This window comes from Chiloscyllium plagiosum, unplaced genomic scaffold (genome assembly GCF_037043375.1).
Source record: "Chiloscyllium plagiosum isolate Xiang-an unplaced genomic scaffold, Cpla_swu_hap1 HiC_scaffold_27, whole genome shotgun sequence".
Classification (NCBI taxonomy): Eukaryota; Metazoa; Chordata; class Chondrichthyes; order Orectolobiformes; family Hemiscylliidae; genus Chiloscyllium; species Chiloscyllium plagiosum.
In genome coordinates this window covers 86,917,990-86,941,511 of record NW_028270165.1, presented here as the reverse complement: position 1 = coordinate 86,941,511, position 23,522 = coordinate 86,917,990, and the positions used below count along the sequence as shown (strand labels likewise).

The window sequence follows — 23,522 nt, the reverse complement described above, 5'->3', positions numbered from 1 at the left end:
CAAGATTTGCCAATTGCATGACCTCGGACCATAGTTTGGGGTGTGGGTTACCAGCACCAGGATTTGTAAACTTTTAATCCCATCAGTTTCCCCAACACCACTTCCCCACAACTTCTCATTTCCTTCAGTTCTGCTCTCATTGGACCATGTGTTCCCCAACATGGGATGCTACCTGTGTTTTGATAGAAGCAACATATGTGGTTAATTGGTCTGCCATCTCTTTGTTCCACATGAGAACTTTGCCTGTTCTCATTGTTATTGTTTTCTCTAATTTTTTTTCCACTTCACATACCCCATTTTCCCCTTTTGACAAATCCTTTTGTTGAAACCTGAACTGCTCCCAGTCTTCAGATCTGCTACTTTATTTTTAGCCAATTTGTACGCCACTCCTTTGGATCTAGTCCTATCCATCATGTCCCTTGTTAGCCGTGGCTGTGTCACCTTCTGTGTTTTATTTTTTCAGACAGGAATGGACAACGGTTGCAGTTCCTCCAGGTGCTCTTTAAATGTTTGTCATTTCTTTCAAAAATGTTCCTTCATTTGTTGTGGCCTGTTTGTGCCTCTGCTGTTGTAATTTCCTTGCTTTAGACTTAAGACCCCAGTCTCAGAATCACCTCGGTTCCTCTCCATTTTAATGGAAAGTTCTCTCACTCAGTTCTTCACTCTTCCGCAAGAGGTCTCTTACACCTACATTGCCAATTATTCCCTTCTCATGAAGAAATTAATATTTTGGAATTAAATTGCCATTGTTCAGCAGAACCATAGCCACGTTTGGAAGGTTGTGTGCAGTTCTGGTCTCACTCGTATCAGAAGGATGTTGTGAAACTTGAAAGGGTTCAGAAAAGATTTACAAGGATGTTGCCAGGGTTGGGGGGTTTGAGTGATAGGGAGAGGCCAAGCAGACTGAGACTGTTTCCCCTTGCACGCTGGAGGCTGAAATTGATAAAATCATGAGAGGCATGGATGGGGTAAATAGTCAAGGTCTTTTCCTTGAGATGGGATACTCCAGAATGTAAGGGTAATAGGTTCAGGGTGGGCAGATGGGGTGGGGAAGGGAAGGTTTAAAAGAGACGTCAGGGGCAACTTTTTCATTCAGAGGGCGGTGTGTGTAAGGAATGAGCTGCCAGAGGCTGGTGCAATCACAACATTTAAAAGGTATCTGGATGGGTATATGAACAGGAAGGGGTTAAAGGAAATGGGCCAAGTGCTGGCAAACGGGCCTAGATTGTTTCTGGATACCTGATCGGCATGTTAACTTTCTCTCTGGTGTCGGTGTCAATACCTTGATGTCTCCTTTTCTCCCCCTTCCTGGAGATGTTAACCATTTCGTGTCTCATTGTTCATTGCAGGTTCACCCTGAATTGACACAGTATTTGTTTCCCAAAATCAGACCTGTTCAGTCTCAGCAGTATTCCAATATTGGGAAAGATATTAACTTTCAGGTGGAGTTATTCAAAATTCAGAGAGATGTCAGTCTTGACATTTTTGCTTTTCTGCCGCTGTAAGATCCTGAATCAGCACCTTCAGGAGAATTAGTGCGGAGTGAGAACAGAGGGGGAGAGAAGAGAGAGAGTGGGATGATGCTTTCAATTTTGTGGAGTAAAAAAAGAAAAGAACATTCTGCAGAAAGTAGAGTTGCTTGTTCTGAATTTCTACCCTGCCCTGACAGTGATGATTTTTGTAATCTCTTTTTACAGATTATTTGAAGATCTGAATTTGGAAGTTTCAAAATCAACAAATGAAGGGCTTATGCTTGAAACATCGACTCTCCTGCTCCGCGGATGCTGCCTGACCTGCAGCGCTTTTCCAGCGCCGCACTTTTCGACACTGAGTGTCCAGTGTCTGCAGTCCTCACTTTGATGTCAATGTCTGACAGTCACTCAATCCATTGGGAACGCAACAACTTTCGACTGTGATTCTGTGAGAAGGAGCAAAGCTTTTTGGTTCCTGTTTCTGGATCTTTTCAGAATCAGTGGGACTGGATGAGAGACCCGACTGTTGCAGTGCACTGAGTGTGGAGCCAGAAATAGTTATACAGGCTGGAAAGAGGGATTCACAGCAGGGAAGGACTCTACACATTTTTGTGGGTAGTTTTGGCCATGGAAAAACCTGAGCGATCCCGCCCCGTAGAGAAACCATGTAAGTGTGGTGACTGTGGGAAAAGTTTCCATTTCCCGTCTGCCCTGGAGACTCATCGGCGCACTCACACCAGGGAGAGGCCGTTCCCCTGCACAGGGGCCTTCAGCTGCCCTGAGTGCGGGAGGGCCTTCAGCAATTCCTCCGACATACTGAAGCACCAGCGGGTCCACACTGGAGAGAAGCCCTTCAGCTGCCCTGAGTGTGGGAAGGGCTTTACCCATGCCTCCACCTTGCTGACCCACCGGCGGGTCCACACCGGGGAGAGGCCCTTCACCTGCCCCGAGTGCAGGAAAGCCTTCAGCAATTCATCCGACAGGCTAAAGCACCAGCGGGTCCACACTGGGGAGAGACCTTTCAGCTGTCCTGAGTGTGGGAAGGGCTTTACACAGGCCTCCACCCTGCTGGCCCACCAGCGGGTCCACACTGGGGAGTGGCCATTCACCTGCTCTCAGTGTGGGAAGGGATTCACCTGCTCTTCCCACCTGCAGAGGCACTAGCGAGTTCACATGCCATCGCAGGGGGATTGAAGGAGCAATGGCAGAGTCCCATTATCGACTGGACCCCTGGATTTGAATCCCGTCGTGGCAGATGGCGGAATTGGAATTCGGTCAGAAGTCTGGAGTTCGGAATCTAACGCTGAAACCATTTTTGGGGGCGGGGGTGTGAGATCCCCCATCTGAATCACTCATGTCCTTTTTAGGAAAGGAAACTGCCGTGTGGGAAAGGGTTCATTCAGTCGTCCCATCCTTTACCCGGGTGGCCGACATGTGACTCCAGACCCAGAGCAGTGTGGTTGACTCCCCCACCTGCGGAAATGAATAGAGAGAAACTTACTTGGATACAGGGTCTGGGTTGAAATTGCTGAGTGAGGCAATACTTCCTACGGGTTAAGGCTGTACCAAGGATCCAATTACAAAGGGACAACTTGGTGCTGACTAATAGTAAAGAAAGTGGGGGGTGGAGAGACTGTGTACTCTTTGACCTTGATCTGTTTTTAAAAAAATAAGCTACTTTTTCTACACCTTTTTGCTGGGGGAATCTGAAGCTGTAATAAAGTTGGGTCTTGATCAAGGTTACCTGAACTTACTGTCAGGCTCAGACTTTCATTGAAAGCTTTGAGCTCAAAGAGGTTTTTGTTTTAAAGCTGTTCATTTCTTTCAGCCTCCTGCACGAAGTTTCCAATGTCATGTATCAGATGGAGAAGTGAATGAGTAGCTAGTATCGTTAGAAATTGTAAATTTTTCATGAGTGCAAGCACTGCGTCATTTCATCAGCATTGTAAAGTTTACTGGCAGCACCGGGAGAGGTGGGCTGCCTTCACGAGAAATGATGTGGAGGAGCCAGAGATGGACTGGGTTGGATCAAGTTAAAAAATCACACATCAGGTTATAGTGGTTTATTTGGAACCACTAGCTTTCGGAGCGCTGCTCCTTCATCAGGAAGCTGTGAAGCAGGATCATAAGACAGAATTTATAGCAAAAGATCACAGTATAGGGCAACTGATCGGATATATTGAACAAACCTAGATTGTTGTGAAGTCTTTTGTCTTTTAGAATAGGTTGCAAGTTTTAGTTCATTAATGTGTAAATCCCAGAAAGTCTTTGAAGTCAGATTCTCGAGATGACTTAAGGTTTTATATAAATAGGTTTCATCTCAGTTCAGACAATAATGAAATGTGTGAGGTTTGAGTCTGTCTGTATCCCAATCTTGAATCAGACTGGTTCTATTTCCAAAGTAGGAATTTACAAATATTACATGTATCAACTGCCTGCAGATTGTGTGCTTTTTGATCAAAATTGAATATATCTGCAAATGCAAATTCACCCCATAGACCTGTGTGTGCATGAGAGAGTGTGTGTGCATGAGAGCGCGTGTGTCTGTTTGCGTGTGTGCATGCTTGAAGCGTGAGTGTGATGGAGGAGAAGCCTGTGAGAGGGTGTGAGTGTCTCAGAGAGAGCATGTGTATGAGAGAGGTGTGGATAAAAGCGAGGGGTTGCATTTTGCTAAAACAAGGAAGTGCAGGATTTGTATAGTTAATGATAGGGCCCTGGGTTGCGTTGTAGAACAGAGACATGGTGGGTTTCAGGTTCTTTGAAAGTTGCATCATTGGTAGACAGGGTGGTTAAGAGGCGTTCAGTACACTTGCCTTCATTGTTCACAGCGTTGTGTATAGGAGTTGGGACATCATGTTGGTAAGACCACTTTTAGAGTACTGAGTACAGTTCTGGTTGCCCTGTTATAGCATGTCGGAGAAATTTGCCCAATAAGTTAGAGATCACAAAGCGTGGTTCAAAGTGAAATTGACAAACACTTTATTACAAGCAATGTCACTGGAATAGAAACTGACTAGTCTGACACAGAACTGACAGTCTGTACAGATAGATCAGAATTTCTCTTCTAGGAGCTGAGGATGAGACCAGTTTTTATAATAATGCTGTACAATAAGGCTGATTAAGAAATGGGGAATATACAATGTATCTGGAAATGGAGTAATCTAGTTACAAGGATGCTAATTGGAAAACAGTTATCGGATGAATGTCCTGTTCCTTCACACAGTGTAACATCCTGACTATCGATGGTTCCATTCCTCTTCACAGGTAGGTGTTAACTTCTCCTCTGAAGTGGTGAGGTGCTTCCATTTCTTGTTCTGGAAGCAAGTCCTTGCTGGTGCCTCTCTGTCTGACCTGCTCTTTGTGTGGCTTTGGTATTGCTGGGTTGTGAACTGCCCTTGGGGCTTTGAGATACCTGTGGTGCTCTGTCATTGTTAGTGAGGTTGAAGTGTACTCCTTTGTCCGTGTGTGCTGTCTGGTTTGGCTTGCGAGCCTGCATGGGCATTCTGGGTGTTTTCGGTACAGTTTGGCCAATTTTGCTTTTGTGGGCCTATTGTGGGTTGGCAGAGTGGCAGATCTTTTTCCACAACTTCCCCCCCCCCCCCCCCCCCCCCCCCTTTTCTTTTTGTTTTGCTTAGGGGAGGGATGAGAAGGAGCAATGTAGCCGGAGCCAGGGGGATTGTCGGGTGGGGGTCTCGGTATCAGACAGATAGCTCTCAGTGTCCGAGTCTGGTCCAGGAGAGGCTATTTTAGGGACAGGGATGTTCTCCCAGTGGATCTGTGCTAGCTGAGTGGTAAGGGGGACAGAGGGTAACAGATTTGTACGTAGGCCTGAACAGCAGAGTCGGATAGCCATGGCTAGCACTCTAAGCCCAGCAATGATAGCGATGGGCTATCAGTCCCTGCAGTCAGGCTCTGCGCGTGCCCTCTTTCACAGCGAGTAGGTAGTCCAGGGCCATCCTGTTTTGCAGAGTCACAGTACAGATGGCAACAGCCTCCACATTCAGCTGAGCGAATGCGTCTGCTGTGGAGTTTGCCACCTCCTGTACTGTGACAGTGAGTTTGTGGGCTTCTACCTGTAACTGTAAGGTTGCACAGTGGGATGACATCAGGTAGAGAGCTGCTTCAATGGCAGCAAGGGCTCGTCTGATGCGTGGCATGGGCTTTGGAAAGGGAGGGGACTGGAAGTGATAAATGAATGGTACTGCATACCCAACATTGTAGCTCCCAGTCCAGGACAACAGCAGCCAGGGGTAGGCTTTGTGGCCACAGATAAAATAGGTGCCGTTGTCGGTCTGGAGATGGAGTGTCTGGGTCCCTGTCCAGCTGGTGAGGAAGGTGGTATTCTGGGTGATCCTGTTGAGGACCTGTCGGTTTAAAATGCTGCCTTCTGCAGCGGATCGGCGTGCTGCGGGAGTTAGGACCAGGGAGTCAGTGCACCGGCTCCAGTCAGCCTCCCAGCCAGATGGCTGTGTGTGTTTCAAACAGATGGATCCTGCAGGTGGCCCGTGTGTGTTAGTGTCAGCAATGGTCAGGGCTGGGGGCTCATGGGAGAGGTTGTAGGCCGGGTAAAACCACCCTTTATATTTTTCCAGGTGGTAACCCGCAGACCTCCAGCGGGCTGGGCTGTTGTCCCCATATTTGGTCATTGCTGGTGGTATTTTGAGTGTGGTAACTTCAGGGGACCTGTCTGGCTCCAGGCACCATTCCGCCATGTCAGAGATATTTAAGGAGATTGAGGCTAAGGAAATGCCCCCCGTGAGAGTGGACAGGGACCTAGTGCAGACCCAGCAGCGGGTCTGATTAAATCGCTGGGCATACCCATGGGCCATTTTGAGGAAGGTGTTGGCCTGCAAATCACAGTGGGTTATGAAATGTGCTGCCCCTTGCCCCTGTTTACCAGCAAGCCACAGTGTGATGGTCAGACAGATCAGATGGTGATGGCTGCTGCGAGCAGGTGGATTCATCCTCTGTGTTTGGAGTGGTGCCTTCCTCTGTGTGGTCCCTGTTCAGAGGTTGTGGAGCCCTCTTGCAGCGGGTGGTATGTGTCCATTCGGGCCATCCTTCCGGTTTCACAGCAGTCTGGGTTGTCATCAGGATCCGGTACAGACCTTTCCACCGAGGGGAGAGAGAATCTTTTTCTAGTGATTTTATCATGACATAGTCCCCAGGTCAGAACAGATGAATGGGCACCGGTTGGGGTGTGGGCAACGCAGCCCTGACCTGGTTGTATGAGCACTAATGCTCCTGCTAAGGGCCTGGACATACCCTAGTTGGGCCTCTTGTGTCAGAAACAGGGCTGTGTGAGTGTCAGGGGTCTGGTGGCAGTGGGCATAGGCTGCCCCATAAGTACTTGAAAAGGGGTGAGCACAGCTGTTCAGTTTGGCTGTGCATGTGTAGCATAGAGGGCAAGTGGCAAGGTGTCTGACCAGGTCAGTCCTGTTTTCTGGGTGGTTTTAGTCAGTGTGGTCTTCAGGATGCCATTCATCCGCTCAACCATGTCTGAGAACGGATTGGTTGGGGATGGGGTGTCACTGTGGTATCCCTCGTGCCTTGCTAATGCTGGTCACGAGCTAAGCCGTGAGGGAGTCCCTTTCTCCGTGGTTATGCTACTGGGAACTCCAAATCTGGGGATGACATCCTTTAGGAGGCATTTTACTACCATACATGCATCATCCTTTCTTGTGGGAAATGCTTCCACCCATTCGGAGAACATGTCTCTGATGACCTGGGTGTACTTGTAACCCTGTTTTTGGGGCATGTGTGTGAAGTCAATCTGTAAGAGGCTGAAAGGCTCCTCAGGAACTGGCAGGTACTTGGCAACTGGCTTCCCTGCATTGTTCTGCAGGCAGATGAGGCACTGTGACAGCAGGACTTGGGCAGCGGCAGTGAATCCTGGTGCATACCAGGACTGCGTTAGTGTGTATCATGCCCCTCTTGCCTGTATGGCCAATGCAGTGGGCTGCTAGGGCCAGTGTGTGTAGGTGGGCATTTGGGCAAATGATGCGGCCATCAGGGCGTATTAGCAGGTTGAGGGAAGGAGATTGTGTGGCCCCAATGCAGGCCCAACTGTCCTTTTCCTGCTGTGGAGCAGTTTCTTGGGTAGCTTGCACAGCCTCCATGGGGTCAGGGAATACTGGGGCCTGCGCTATTCTGGGAGCCTGCAGGATGTAGATGGTGGGGTGCAGTGCAACTTCCGGGCTGCTGTGTCAGCTGAGGCATTCTTGAGGGTGACCGGGTCAGTGGCAGAGGTATGGGCACGGCATTTGATAATTGCTAGGGCTGAGGGTAACAGGGCTGCTTTCAGGAGATTAGAAATCAGCGTAGCGTGTTGTAGTGGCCTCCCTGCTGACGTGATGAAGCCTCTCTGTTTCCAGAATGTGCCAAAATCATGGATGACTCCGAAGGCATATCTGGAGTCAGGATAAATGTTTGCTGTGTGTCCTTTAGCAATGACACCAGCCCTAGTGAGTGCAAACAGCTCTGCAGCTTGTGCAGATGTGCCATTTGGCAGTGCAGCTGACTCTAGAACTGTGAAAGGAGTGCAGAGGGCATATCCTGCCAGTGTGCAGTGGTCTGAGGGCCTGAAGGATGAGCCATATGTATAGAATATGAGGTCAGAGTTGTCTTGAGGTGTTTCAGAGAGGTCAGGGCATGGGGCAACAAACTGCTGGACAAGGTCTAAACAGTTGTGTTCATCCATAATAGTGGTCAGAGTGAGTGGAAGCAGGGTGGTGGGGTTCAGGGCAGGGGCACATTGTAGGGACATGATGGCTTTGGATAGTAAAGCAACCTCATAGCCAATTCTCTGGGTGGCAGTGAAATGTTGCTGCTGGAAATGGAGTAATCTAGTTACAATGATGCTAATCGGAAAACAGTTATCAGAGGAATGTCCTAATTCTCTACACAAAGCAACATTCTGACAGTATCGATGGATCAGGAGCTTCCATTCGTCTTCGCAGGTAGGTGCTAATGTCTCCTCTGAAGCGGTGAGGTGCTTCCATTGTCCTGTCCTGGGAGCAATGCTCTTGCTGGTGCCTCTCTGTCTGACTTGTTCTTTGTGTGGCTTTGGTATTGCTGTGTTGTGAAACTGCCCTCAGGGCCTTGTGATAGCTGTGGTACTCTGTCATTGTTAGTGGGTACTTGAGCTGTACAGGTATTCCCTTGTCTGCAAGTGCTGTCTAGTTTCACTTGTTAGCCTGCTTGGTCCCTGCTAAGACATTCTGGGTGTTTTGGTACAGTTTGGCCAATTTTGCTTTTGTGGGCCTATTGTGGGTTGCCAGGGTGGCGGATCTTTTCCCACATACAATTACCAGGAATACTTGGAATCCTGAGAAGGATTCAAGTGAATCCTAGAGAGATGTTGCATCCCTTGGACTATTCCCAGAAAGTGAATAAACTATCAAGACTCCAATTAATTGGTAATTTTTATTTGTTTAAAAATGTGAATACTTAATGAAGAGTTCTTCCAGTTAATCATTGGGTATTCAAATTTCTCTTCAGAATTAAAGATCATAACAAAACTGGGTGTCATTGTGGGATGTTGAATCTGTAGGGTGTGCTTGGTAAAATTTGGATGAACAATATTTCAAAGTGAATTTTATCATGTTAAGTACTAAGACTTTCTGGAGAGGAAAGATTTGCCCTTGTGTGTTTTGCATTACGTAATCAAGGTCAGTTCAATAAAATATGCAGACAAGTTGATGCTAGAGTTGGGAGCTGTGGCAAAATATCAGAAATAATGCAGGCAGTAGCACGGCAATTAAGGTTAGAAAGTTAGCTAAAAAAATTATAAAAACAGGTTGGAAAGTTTTGTCAGCTTTTCTTAAAAAAAAGTTAACAAAAATGAGTCTGGGGATTCAGTAACGGAGGATAAAGAGATGGCACATGAATTGAAAAGAGTTTGAATCTGACTTCACTGGAGAGGATACAAGTAACACCCTGGAACTAGTTGTAAATCAGGAATTGAAAGGGAGGGAGGAACTGAAGAAAATTACAATCACCAAGGAATTAGTACTGAGTAAACTGCTGGAACTACGATCTGATAAGTCCCGGGTATTTGAAGGAATTCATCCTAGACTCTTAAAGAGAAATTAGCGAGTGAAATAAGACCATAAGACATAGGAGTGGAAGTAAGGCCATTCAGCCCATCGAGTCCACTCTGCCATTCAATCATGGCTGATGGGCATTTCAACTCTACTTACCCGCATTCTCCCCGTAATAGTTAATGTATTGGTTTTAATTTTCCAAACCTCATTAGTTTCAGGGATGGTTTCTTTAGATTGGAAAAATCCTTTCTTCAAAAAGGGAGACCGAGAACAGGAAACTGCAGACCATTTAACTTAACATATGTAATGGGGAAAATGTTCAAAGCTATTATAAAAGATATTATGACAGGGCACTTGTATAAGTTCAAGGTAATCAGGCAGCGTGAATGTGTTTTTGTCAATGAGAAATAATGTTGTAATAATTTTTTGAAGAACGGCCTCTCCGTACTGCAACTGAGCTGATGAATCTCCAGTGCCCACAGGGAATGGAATCCCTTCCCTCAGTCCCCACATTTCCACAACTTCTCCGCAGTTCTGGTGACTTTTTGGCTCTGTGTTTCCGATGAACAATTGAAAGTGTGATCACACTCAGGAAACGTGTACAGTCACTCCCTCCTGCGAATAGTGTAATGTTTCTTCAGTGTGTGTAACTGGTTAAAGCGCTGCCCATAGTCAGCACACGGGGAGACTCTCTCAACAAGGGTAAAAGACGTATAAAGGTTGAGCAGCGAGACAAAATGCAAAAGCAATAAAATGTCGAACCACGGGGAAAACGTATTGTGGCTCGACCCCTTTTTTTCCTATTGGCATTTGGACACTTAAAATCTGTCAGGAACACCAGCATCCGATAGAGCATACAGCGCATGTTTGCCGGTGTCAGCAAGCCATGCGCATGCTCGCCGGGTGTCAGCAAAAACACTGGGTATGATCATCGCAGTCCGCACAAAAAGGCGCGCGATCTTCTTTTGATTGACCAATAGGAATTACAGGAGGACCGGAAAGAGTCTAGTCCTCCTGCCAATCAGAGCCACCCCATTGTCTGAATGCGGAAGTTGGACTCTGAGTTTCTGAAGCTGCTGCTACTGCTCCTGTTTCTCTGAATGAAGATTGAGCTTCACCCCAGACTGCAATCTCCTTCCTCTGTCCAACATCTGTGAGTACGGCACTCTCTTCTCTCACCACCTTTTCCATTTCTTTTTTTTTCATTCAGGGCTTCAGTTGTTGACTTGCAGCAACTGAAAGGAAAGGCAGTGAATCGGGGTGGACAGACTCTAGAAACGTTGCTCCACGTCTGTGTCGCAATTGGCAAAATAGACATGCAGGAGGCTGGAAGAACAAGCCAGGTCGCATCAGGAGGTGGAGAAGTCGATGTTTCAGGTGTAACCCTTCTTCAGGATTGGGGATAGGTGCAGATAAAGAGTGTCCTTGGGGCAGGGTGGTGAATTGGGGATAGGTGAAAGGTCTGACCTGGTTGGTGAATGGGAGGAATAAATCTGGTTCATGAGTGATGAGGGGGAGGAGCTGAGAAGGGAGTCGTTTGGGAGGAGGGGGAGGGGGGAGGGAGAATGGGAAGTGAGGTTATTTGAGACTGGAGAACTCAATGTTGAGTCCTCTAGGCTATAGGCTGCCCAGGCGGAAGATGAGGTGTTGTTCCTCCAATTTGCTGTTTGGTTCATTGTGGCAATGGATAAGGCCTAAGATAATCTTTTCAGAAAGGGAGGGGGAAGGGGAATTAAAGTGGGTAGTGACTGGGAGGTCCAGTCAACCTCTGTGGACCTGCCTGCGATGCTCAGCAAACCGTTCCCAAGTTTATGCTCAGTCTCCCCAATGTAGAGAAGACCACAATTGGAAAACATGAGAAAAAGAGTACAACAATGTGAAGTTGTGAAAAAGAGCAGAAAGGAAGTGTATTATTTAAATGGTGATATACTGAGATGTGGAGAAAGTGAGATCTGCAGATACTGGTGATTAGAGTCAGTAAGTGTGGCGCTGGAAAAGCACAGCAGGTCAGACAGCATCTGAGGGGCAGGACAGTCGATGTTTCAGGCACAAGGGAATAGGGAATGATATGTGGATGTAGAAAGGGGGCTCAGTGTCTTTCTACACCAGTCACTGCCAGTTGTCAGACAGGTGCAGCAAGCAATCAGCAAGGCAAGTGGTATATTAGCAAGAGGAATTGTGTTCAGAATTGTGGATGCCTTCCTGCAGTTAGTGGTCATTGAATATATTCAAGGCTGAGTTCATCTGAGTTTTGAGCAACAATAAAGTGGATGTTTATGGGAGAAAGCAAGAAAATGTTTTTAAGACAAGTACAGAACAGTTACAGTCATACAGCAAAAAAAACAGACCATTCAGTCCAACTAGACCACGTTGAATATATTCACAAACTAATCTAGTCCCACCTACCTGTGTTTGGCCCATATCCCTCCGAACCTTTCCTATTCATGTAATTAACCAAATGTCTTTTGAAAGTAACATCACTTCCTCTGGACATTCATTCCACACGTGAACTACTGTATTTAAAAAAAAAAAGCTGCCTCAAGTCTTTTCAAAACCTTTCTCCTCTCTCCTTTCAAAATTTGCTGCCTAATCCTGAAACCCCCACCTGAGGGAAATGACACCTGCCATTCACCTCATGTATACTTCTCATGATTTTATAAACCTCTATAAGGTCACTTCTCAACCTCCTGTGCTCCAGTGAAGAAAGTCCCAGCCTATCCACCGAGATGTAGGAAGATTCATATCCAGTTATGGTCTGTTCAATGCTGGTTCAGGCTCCAAAGACCAAATGACCAACTCCTGCTCCCAATTCTCACGCTCTGTGTCCAAAGTTAAAAATCAAAAACACAGGATTATGGTCCAACAGGTTTATTTGGAAGCACTAGCTTTCAGATTGCTGCTCCTTCATCGGGTGGTTGTGAAGAATACCATTGTAAGACACTGAATTTATAGCAAAAGTTTACAGTGGGATGTAACTGAAATTATATATTGAAAAAGACCTGGATTGTTGTTAAGTCTCTCCTCTTTTAGAATAACCATGTTGGTTTTAGTTCTTTCATATGTAAATAGCAAAACCTTTTTTAAAAGTTACATTCCCAATTGGTATCATGTTGTCCCAGATAACGTATTGAAGGTGTGAGTTTCCCTGTGTGAGGCTGTCTGTACCACAACGGTTAGACTGATTCTAATCTTAAAAAATGGATTAACAGAATCTTACTTGGATTCATACAGTTTGTGTCCAGGACAGCAAGAGACCATCAGATATAGGAACAGCAATTAGGCCATTCAGCCCATTGGGTTTGCTCATACCATTCAATCGTGGCTGTTAAGTTTCTTATCCGCGTTCTCCTGCTTTTTCCCCGTAACCCTCGATCCCCTTGATACTCAAGAACCTATCTATCTCAGTCTTGCATATCCTCAGTGACCTGGCCTCCACAGCCTTCTGTGGCAGTTAATTCCAAAGATTCATTACTCTCTGGCTGAAGACGTTTCTCCTTACCTCCAATGTAAAGGGTCTTCCCTTTACTCTAAGACTGTGCCTCGAGCCCGAGTCTCTCCTCCCAATGGAAAGATCTTCCCAACGTCCACTCTGTCCAGGCCGTTCAGTATTCTGAATGTTTCAATTAGATCTCCCCTGAGTGTGGGCCTGTTAAACAGCATGAACCAGACCCTTCAGGATGAGATACAGCAGGGATTAGGTTCTACAAAGTGAGAAGGGAGGGAGAGTGTGTGGGATGGAGATTTTCAGCTTCGAGAGAATGAGAGGAAGCAGAAATCACTATAAATTAGAATTGATCAGATGGTCCAATGGGCCAAGGAGTGGCAGATGGAGTTTAATTTAGAGAAATGAGGTTTTGCATTTTGGTCAAGCAATCCCGGCAGGACTGGCACAGTGAAGGGGAGTGTTGTAGAACAAAGAGACCTTGGAGTGCAGGGTCATAGCTCCTTGAAAGTGGAGTCGCAGGTAGACAGGATAGTGAAGAATGTGTTTGGTATGCTTTCCTTTATTGGTCAGAGCATTGTGTATAGGCATTGGGAGATCATGTTGTGGCTGTACATTGGGAAGGTGACTTTTGGAATAGTGCGTCCAGTTCTGGTCTCCCTGCTTTCGGAAAGAACTTGTGAAACTTTGAGAGGGGTCGGAAAAGATTTGCGAGGATGTTGCTAGACTTGGAGGGTTTGAACTACCCTGGAGCATCGGAGGCTGAGGGGCAGCCATATAGAGGTTTATAATGAGCATGGATTGGGTGAATATCCAAGGTCTTTTCCCCAAGGTAGGAGAGTCCAAAACTAGAGGGCATATGTTTGAGGTGAGAGGGGAATGATTTAAAAGGGCCCTGAGGGGCAACTTTTTAACGCAGAGGGTTGTGCACGTATGGAACGAGCTGCCAGAGGAAGTGGTGAGGCTGGTACAATTATCTTTAAAATGCATCTGGCTGGGTACATGAATAGGAATGGTTTAGAACCATAAGAGCCACATGCTGGCAAATGGGACTAGATTAATTTTGGGTATCTGTTTGGCACAGACGAGTTTGACCAAAGGGTCTGTTTCCATGCTGTATGACTAATTGTCTTCGGTGAAAGCAGGAGTCTGGTTGTGAAGACTGGACTTTCAGAGCAACTTTCAAAGATGTTTTGCCCTTACTGGGAGCAGAAGAAATTACAATGAAATATTTGATTTGAGAGAGAGCAACTGAGTGAGCATGGATATTTGGGATTTTGGTGGAAAGTGGGAATTCATTGCACTGTGGGGATCAAGCCCTCCCTATCCAGTCATTTCAGCTGGTGGATGAGACTCGGCAGTTCATGCAGGCAGTCAATCCAGATAATATTTTATAAATTCCGGCTTTGAAAATAGAACCAGTCTGACTCACGACTGAGATACAGGCAAACTCTGACCTCATACCTTTAATGCATTGTCTGAGCTGAGATGCCACCTTTTGTTGTAAAGCCTTATGTTATCTTGAGAGGGTGCCTTACAGGAAGTTCTGGGATTTACATATTAATGATACCTGCAATCCATTCTAAAAGATGAAAGACTTAACAATCCAGATTTGACCGATATATCATTTCAGTGGCAGGCCACAAATGTCTTTCCATAAATTCTGTGCCTTATGGTCTTATTCTCCACAACCACCTGATGAAGGAGCAGTGCTCTGAACGATGGTCCTTCCAAATAAACCTGTTGGACTATAACCCGGGTTTGTGTGATTTTTAACCTTTGCCCAGGTTCGGGTGGATTGACCATGCTAAATTATGCATAGTGCCCAGGGATGTGCAGGTGAGGGTGGATTGCACATGTTAAAGTACCCATCATGCCCAAGGAGGTGCAGGTTTGTGTGGGTTAGCCATGCTAACTTACACATCGTGTCCAGGGATGTGCAACGTGGGGTGGATTGGCCAAGGGGTATGGGCCAAGTGCTGGCAAATGGGACTAAATTGATTTACAATATCTGGTCAGCATAGTCGAATTGGACCAAAGGGTCTGTTACTGTGCGGTATATCTTAATGATTCTGGCTTTCTACTAAAGTTTGCCACGTCTCTTCTGTTCAGTTTCTCTCTAGTGTCTGTGTTAATACCTTGACATGTCTGGTTATTCCTCAAGCTGCATTCCCGATTCATCCTGAATTGACACATTTTGTTTTGCTTCCCAACATCAGACCTGCTCACTCTCGGCAGTATCCCAATGTTGTGAAAGATGTTAACTTTCAGGTGGAGTTATCCAATATGTAAATCTTGACGTTTTTGCTGTTCTGATCCTGAATCAGCACCTTCAGGAGAATTACTTAGAGCGGAGTGAGAACAGAGAGGGGGAGAGGGAGAGAAGGATGTTGCTTCAATTTTGTGGAATAACAAAAAAGAATGCTCCACAGAAAGTAGAATAGCTTGTTCTGAATTTCTACCCTGCACTGACAGCGATGACTTTTGTAATCTCTTTTTCCAGAGTATTTGAAGATCCGAAGACAAAAGTTTCAAAATGAACAGATGAAGGCCTTATGCCTGAAATGTGGACTCTTCTGCTCCTTGGATGCTGCCTGACCTGCTGTGCTTTTCCAGCGCCGCACTTTTCAACACTGACTCTCCCCCATCTGCGGTCCTCGCTTTCACGTCAATATCTGACAGTCTCTCAATCGATTGGGACAGCCACGATTTTTGATTACAATTCTGTGTGAAGGAGCAAAGCTTTTTAGTTCCTATTTCAGTACATTTTCATTATCAGTGGGACTGCGTTGCTGCGTACTAGAGTGGAGCCTGAAACAGTTATACGGCCTGGAAAGAGGAACTCACAGCAGTGAGAGGCAGTACATGCGTTTGCTTGTGGCTGAAGCTTTGGACATGGAGAAACCGTGGAAGTGTGGTAACTGTGGGAAAGGCTTCCGTACTCCGTCTGACCTGGAGATTCATCGGCGCATCCACACCAGGGAGAGGCCATTCTCCTGTCCCAAGTGCGGGAAGGGCTTTACCCAGGTCTCTGCCCTGCTTCGGCACCAGCGGATCCACACGGGGGAGAGGCCTTTCAGCTGCTCTGAGTGTGGGAAGGCCTTCAGCGATTCATCCTCCCTACTGACCCACCGGCGAGTCCATACGGGGGAGAGGCCCTTCAGCTGTCCTGAGTGTGGGAAGGCCTTCAGCGATTCCTCCACCCTGCTGAGGCACCAGCGGGTCCACACGGGGGAGACCCCCTTCAGCTGCCCCGAGTGCGGGAAGGCCTTCAGCCGTTCCTCCAATTTGTTGACCCACCAGCAGGTCCACACAGGGGAGAGGCCCTTCAGCTGTCCTGATTGCAGGAAGGCCTTCAGCTATTCCTACTCCCTGCTGAGGCACCAGCGGGTCCACACGGGGGAGAAGCCCTTCAAATGTTCCGAGTGTGGGAAGGCCTTCAGCTATTCCTCCTCCCTGTTGACCCACCGGCGAGTCCATACGGGTGAGAGGCCCTTCTGGTGTCCCGAGTGCGGGAAGGCCTTCAGCGATTCCTCCTCCCTGCTGACCCACCGGCGAGTCCACACAGGGGAGAGGCTCTTCAGCTGCCCTGAGTGAGGGAAGGCTTTCACCCGCTCCTCCCACCTCCGGAGCCACCAGCGACTTCACGTGCCATCGCAGGGGGACTGACAAAGCGACTGCCGAGTGCAGTTATCGACTGGACTATTAACCCAGTTCTGGGATCTGTTGGGTTTGAATACCACTGCGGCAGATGGCGGAATTGGAATACGGTCAGAATCTAACGATGAAACCATTTTCTGTGGGTGGGGGGGAAGGGGAGAGAAAACCCCAATCTGATTCACGCCCTTTTTAGGGAAGGGCACTGCCGTTGTGGGAAAGGATTAACTCAGTCGTCACAGCTGCATCCTTTATCTGGTTTGGCCTACACGTGACTCCAGACCCACAGCAGTCTGTTTCACTCCACACTGCCCCCGTTCCCGGCCCCACGGGTTAAGGCTGTACCAAGGATCCAATTAAAAAGGGACAACTCTGTGCTGACCGATAGTAAAGAAAGTGAGGTGGGGTGGGGGGGGGGCGGGGGAGTGTGTGCGCTTTGACCTTGAGCTATTTAAAAAGCAGCTACTTTCTCTACATCTTTTTGCTGGGGGAGATCTGAAGCTGTAACAAAGTTGGGTCACAATAAAGGTTACCTGAACTTACTGCTGGGCTCAGACTCTCATTGAAAGCTTTGAGCTCCAGATGGTTTTTTGTTTTAAAGCTGCTCATTTCTTCCAGCCTCCTGCACCAAGTTTCTAATGTCGTGTATCAGGTGGAGCAGTGAATGAGTAGCTAGTATCGTTAGAAATTGTAAATGTTTAAGGAGTACAGGTACTGCATCGTTTCATCAACATTGTAATGTTACTGGCTGCACTGGGAGGTGTGGGCTGTGTTCACTCGAAACTCTTATCTTTAAAATTGAGAATAGCTAAAATGATATATTCAGAAACATCATTGAAGTCTAAACACATTTCAATTTTTTAAGAGCTGCTGAAATCTTTCTGAAACTTGCACTGGAATATGTGCAGTTAGGCCACAGCTCAGGACAGGCTGTAAGGGGTGAATGACCTATTCCTCATTTTGTGAAATTGGTTTCCAACTATGTAGACATAGTTATAGAGTTGTAGAGCCTGAAACAAACCCTTCAGTCCATACCTTAAATGAATCTGGTGACCCATTTGCCAGCATTTGGCCTATGTTCATCTGTACCCCTCCTATTCATATCCCCATCCAGATGCCTTTTAAATGTTGTAATTGTACCAGCCTCCACCACTTCTGGCAGTTCATTCCATACACGCACCACCCTCTGCGTGAAAATGTTGCCCCTCAGATCCCTTTCCCCACTCACCTTCAACCTATGCCCCTTTCGTACTGGACTCCCCTACCTGGGGAAAGACCTTGGGTATTCACCCTATCCATGCCCCTTACAAATGTCTATAATTTTAAGGAGGAGAAAATGAGGACTGCAGATGCTAGACATCATTTTCCACCCCCCCCCCCCACTTTATCCCAGTCCCGTGCCTTCAACTCAGCACGCCCTCTTGACCTGTCCATCAACTTTTCAATCTATCAGCTCCACCCACTTCTCCAACCTATCCATCGCCAAACCGTTACTACCCGATGCCTGGAGGAGGAACACCTCATATTCTGCCTTGCAACCCTGCAACCCCACAGGACAAATGTGGATTTCAATAGTTTCCTCACCTCCCCCACTTTATCCCAGTCCCAAGCCTCCAACTTGGCGCTGCCCCTTCTGACCTGTCCATCATTTTTTCCTATCTATCTGCACCATAACCCCCTCCGAACTATCATCTTGCCACCCCAACCCCCACCCCTCTCACTCTCACACACACACACACACACACACACACACACACACACACACACACACACACACATCCATACACCTACCTTCATCTACCTATGGCATTCTCAGCTACCTTCTCTCCCAACCCCACCCTCTTCCCATTTATCTCTCAGCACCCCCGGCCCACAAGCCTCGTTCATGATGAAGGGCTTATGCCCAAAACATCAATTCTCCTGCTCCTTGGCTGCTGCCTGACCTGCTATGGTTTTCCAGCACCACACTCCCGGCATAATTTTAAGGTAATCGGAGGAAGGTTTCGGGGAGATGTCAGAGTAGGTTCTCTACTCAGATAGTGGTGGCTGTGTGAAATGCACTGTCAACAGTGGTAGTAGAATCAGATACATTAGGGACATTTAATCGACTCTTGGATAGGTACATGAAAGTTAGTACAATAAATGGTATGTAGGTCAGTCTGATCTTAGAGTAGGATAAAGGGCCGGTACTGCATCGAGTGCCATACTGTGCTATGTACCTAAGTAGAGTTAAAAGTTTTGTTTTATCAGCAGTACAGTCAGATCCAAGCAAACCAAGGACATGCAGGTCATACTGCGCTTAGACAGAGTGAGGCATACAGGGTTACAGCTGCACAAGAGGTGCGCAGAAGCAACATTAGATTTCAAATTGGAGAGCTCCATTCAGCAGTCTAATAATTGCAGGGAAGAAGCTATTCTTGAACCTGTTGGTACATGTGTTCAAGCTTCTGTATCTTCTGCCTGACAGAAGATGGTGCAGGAGATCATTCCCGGGGTGGGAGGGGTCTTTGAGGTTGGTAGCCTTTCCACGACAACGAGAAGTGCAGATGGATTACATGGGTGGGAGGTTGGCTTCCGTGATGGAATGTGCTGTGCACAGCACATTCCGTAATTTCTTCCGGTCCTGGGCAGAGCAGTTGCCGTAGCAGGACGTGATGCACCCAGATTCAATGCTTTCTGTGGTGCATCTGTAAATGTTGGTGAGTGTCATTATGGACATGCTGAATATCTTGAGCATTCTGAGGAAGAAAAGGTGTTGTTGTGCCTTCTTGACCGTTGCATGGGTAGGTTTAGATATTTAGCCACTCCTTTCTCACTATTACTAACTCCTTTACTTGATGCAGTCACAGTCAGTTTCATACCTTGTGCTAAATATTATGAGGGGCAAAGGTAGTGTACATACATAATATGAAATCTTTAAACTTGAATTCATTTTAAAGAGCAGAACAACGTATTTATGGTAAAAATGGGTAAACTTAACAGGTTTTATGAAGGGTGAGAGTGGGAAGTATATGGAGGTGCATGTTAAAACAGGACCGAGTCTGCATGGCTTTGACAACAGGAGGTCATGTCTGACAAATCTATTAGGATTCTTTGAGCAGGTAATGAGTAAGTTAGACAAAGGGAGAGCCAGTGGATGTGAGCGATTTGGATTTCCAGAAGGCCTTTGACAAGGTGCCGTGCAGGAGGCTGCTAAGTAAGATAAGTGTCCCTGGTGTAGGGGCAAGGTACTGGCACGGATAGAGGATTGGCTGACTGGCAGAAGGCAGAGAGTTGGCATAAAGGGGTCTTTGGAGTTCCAAAGGGGTCCATGCTGAGAATGCTTGGACAGGCCAGGAGAATGGTCAGAGAAGGGGCAGATGGAATACAATGTGGTAAAGTCTGAGGTTATGCACTTTGGTGGGAAGACCAGAAACAGAGACTGTTCTCAAAATGGGAAAGGCTTCGGAAATGTGAAACAGAAAGGGATTGGGGAATCCCAGCTCAGGGGGAGGATTGTACCATTCATTCGGGGTGGTGTGGAAAGGATCGTACCATTGAGATTTGGGAGGATTGTACCCTTCATGGCTGTGGGGGAGTAAAGGATTATACCATTCAGAGGGGAACGATTGCATCATTCAAAGGTGGAGGGTTGTGGAGGGGAGGATTGTACCATTCACATCATTGGGTGTGGATTGTACCATTCACAGAGAGAATTATTTATTTTTATTTTTCAGAATTTCCAGGATACAGGACATATGCCAATTTTCCCCACCAGAAATCGACTGAAACTGGGTGCACTAAAAAAATCCAGCAGGAAGATTATCAGTAAAAAAGGTTCAGTTTCAGTCATAGCAGTTATAGACTTATAGAGTCACACGCACAGAAACAGACACTTCATTCAACTCATCCATGCCGACTAGATGTTCCAATCTGGCCCAGTTCCAAGTTCCAGCATTTGCTCCATATTCCTCTAAATATGAACTATTCATCTAGACACCTTTTTAAATGTTGTAATTGTACCCACCACTACCTCTGGCTGCTCATTGCATAACACTCTACCTTCTGCATGAAAACATTGCCCCTTAGTTCCTTTTTAAACATTTCCCCCTCTCATCTTAAGCTTATACCTTCTAGTTTTGGACTCCTCCATCTTGGGGGAAAAGACCTTGCCTATTCGCCCTATCCATGATTTTCATGATTTTATAAAACTTCTAAGGTCACCCTTCAGCTGCCTCCACTCCAGGGAGAACAGCCTCAGCCTAGTCAACTTCTCCCTATAGCTCAAATCCTTCAACCCTGGCAACATCCTTGTAAATCTTTTCTGAACCCTTTCAAGTTTCACAACATCCTTCCAAGAGGCAGGATGCCGGAATTGTACACTTATTCCAAAAGGGGCCTAAACATTCTCCTGTACAGCCACACCATAACCTCTCAAATCCGATACTCAATACTCTGACCAATAAAGGAAAGTATACCAAACACCACCTTCACTATCCTATCTACCTGCAACTCCACTTTCAAGGAACTGTGAACCTACACTCCAAGGTCTCTTTGTTCAACAACACTCCCTAGAACCTTACCATTAAGTGTAGATGTGCTGCTCTGATTTGTTTTTCCAAAATGCAGCACCTCGTATTCATCTAAATTAAACTCCATCTGCCACTCTTCAGCCCATTGGCACATCTGATCAAGATCCCATTGTAATCTGAGGTAACCTTCCTCGTTGTTCACTACACCTCCAATTTTGGTGTCATCAGTAAACCTACTAACTATACATCTATGTTCACATCCAAATCATTTGCATAAAAAACACAGAAAGGAGTGGACCTCGCACCGATCCTTGTGGTACTCCAGTGGTCACAAGCCTCCAGTCTGAAAAGCAACTCTCCACCACCACCTTCTACCTTTGAGCCAGTTCTGTATACAAAGGGCTAGTTCTCTCTGTATTCCATAAGATCTAACCTTGCTAACCAGTCTCCCTTGGGGAACCTTGTCAAACACCTTACTGAAGTCCATATAGATCGTGTCCATTGCTCTGCCCTCATCAATCTTCTTTGTTACTTCTTCAAAGCACTCAATCAAGTTTGTGAGACATGATTTCCCATGCACAAAGCCATGCCGACAATCCCTAATCAGTCCTTGCTTTTCCAATTATGTATAAACCCTGTCTCTCAGGTTTCACTCCGACAACCTGCCCACCACCGATGTCAGGTTCTCTGGCTTTTCCTTATCACCTTTCTTAAATAGTGGTACCACGTTAACCAACCTCCAGTTTTCTGGCACCTCTCCTGTGACTATCAATGATACAAATATTTCAGCAAGGGGCCCAACAATCACTTCCCGTAGCCTCCCACAGAGTTCTCTGGTACACCTGATCAGGTCCTGGAGATTTATCCACCTTCGTGTTTCAAGACATCCAGCACCACCACCTCTGTAATATGGACATTTTTAAAGATGTTACAATCTATTTCCCTACACTCTATATTTTTCATGTCCTTCTCCAGAGTAAACACTGATGCAAAATACTTGTTTAGTATCTCCCCCATCTCCTGTAGTTCCACACATTGGCTGCCTTGCTCATCTTTGATGTGCCCTATTCTCTCCCTAGTGACCCTTTTGTCCTTAATGTATTTGTAAAAACACTTTGGATTCTCCTTAACCCTATTTGCCAAAGTTATCTCATGTCCAGTTTTTGCCCTCCTGGTTTCCCTTTTAAGTATACTCCTACTACCTTTATACTCTTAGGATTCACTCAATCTATCCTGTCTATACCTGACATATGCTTCCTTCTTTTTCTGAACCAAACAATCAATTTCTCCAGTCATCCAACATTCCCTACACCTACCAGACATTCCTTTCACCCTAACAGGAATATACTGTCTCTGGATTCACGTTATCTCATTTCTGAAGGCTTCCCATTTTCCAGCCGTCTCTTTGCCTGCAAACATCTGCCCCCAAACAGCTTTTGAAAGTTCTTGCCTATTACTGTCAAAATGAGACATTCTCCAATTTAGAATTTCAACTTTTAGATCTGGTCTATCCTTTTCCATCACTATTTTAAAATTAAGAGAATTATGGTCGCTGGCCCCAAAGTGCACCCCCACTGACACCTCAGTCAGCTGTCCTGCCTTATTTCCCAAGAGTAGGTCAAGTTTTGCACCTTCTCCATATATATATATCCACATACTCAGTCAGAAATCTTTCTTGAACACGCTCAATAAATTCCTCTCCATTTAAACCCTTAAACCTATGGCAGTCCTGGTCTATGGTTGGAAAGTTAAATCCCCTACCATAACCATATAAGGGGAAATGAGTTTAAAACTGGGCACAATCCTCCAGGTGCAATTTCAGCAATGCTATGTTTGGTTGCAGCAACACTTCCTTCCCTTTATGTTCTATTCCTTTAGCGATAAAAGCGAATGCTGCATTCACTTTCTTACTTATCTACTGTACCTGCATGCTAGTTTTCTGTGACTCATTAATGAGGATACCCAGATCCCTCTGCACCAGATCACCCCAAACCCTCTCTTAGATAATAGGTTGCTTTGCTGGTTTTGTTTTTGATCAAAATGCATGACCTCACACTTATCCACCTTAAACTCCATCTGCCACATTTTGGCCCACTCTCCTAACCTATCCAGATCCATTTGTAAGGTTCATATGTCCTCATTGCAATCTACCATCACGCCTATTTATGTGTCATCCACAAATTTGGCAAATGAGCCTTTTATACGTTTATCCAAGTCACTAATGTAGATTGTAAATAGCTGGGGTCCAAGGACCCAACCCTGTGGCACCTGACTAGTTACATCTTGCCATCCAGAAAGAAAAGCCATCAATTTTGACTGTCTGTCTTCTGCCCATCAGCCAGCCACCTATCCAAGCTGATAAATCAGCCCATATCGCATATGATCTAACCTTGCG

General features: G+C 46.2%; 1 pseudogene; it reads left to right on the top strand.

The window, feature by feature from the left end:
* LOC148144876 (uncharacterized) overlaps window positions 1–17,110 on the top strand; it is a 79,100-nt pseudogene extending 61,990 nt beyond the window's left edge.
* The last annotated feature ends 6,412 nt before the right edge of the window (window positions 17,111–23,522 follow it).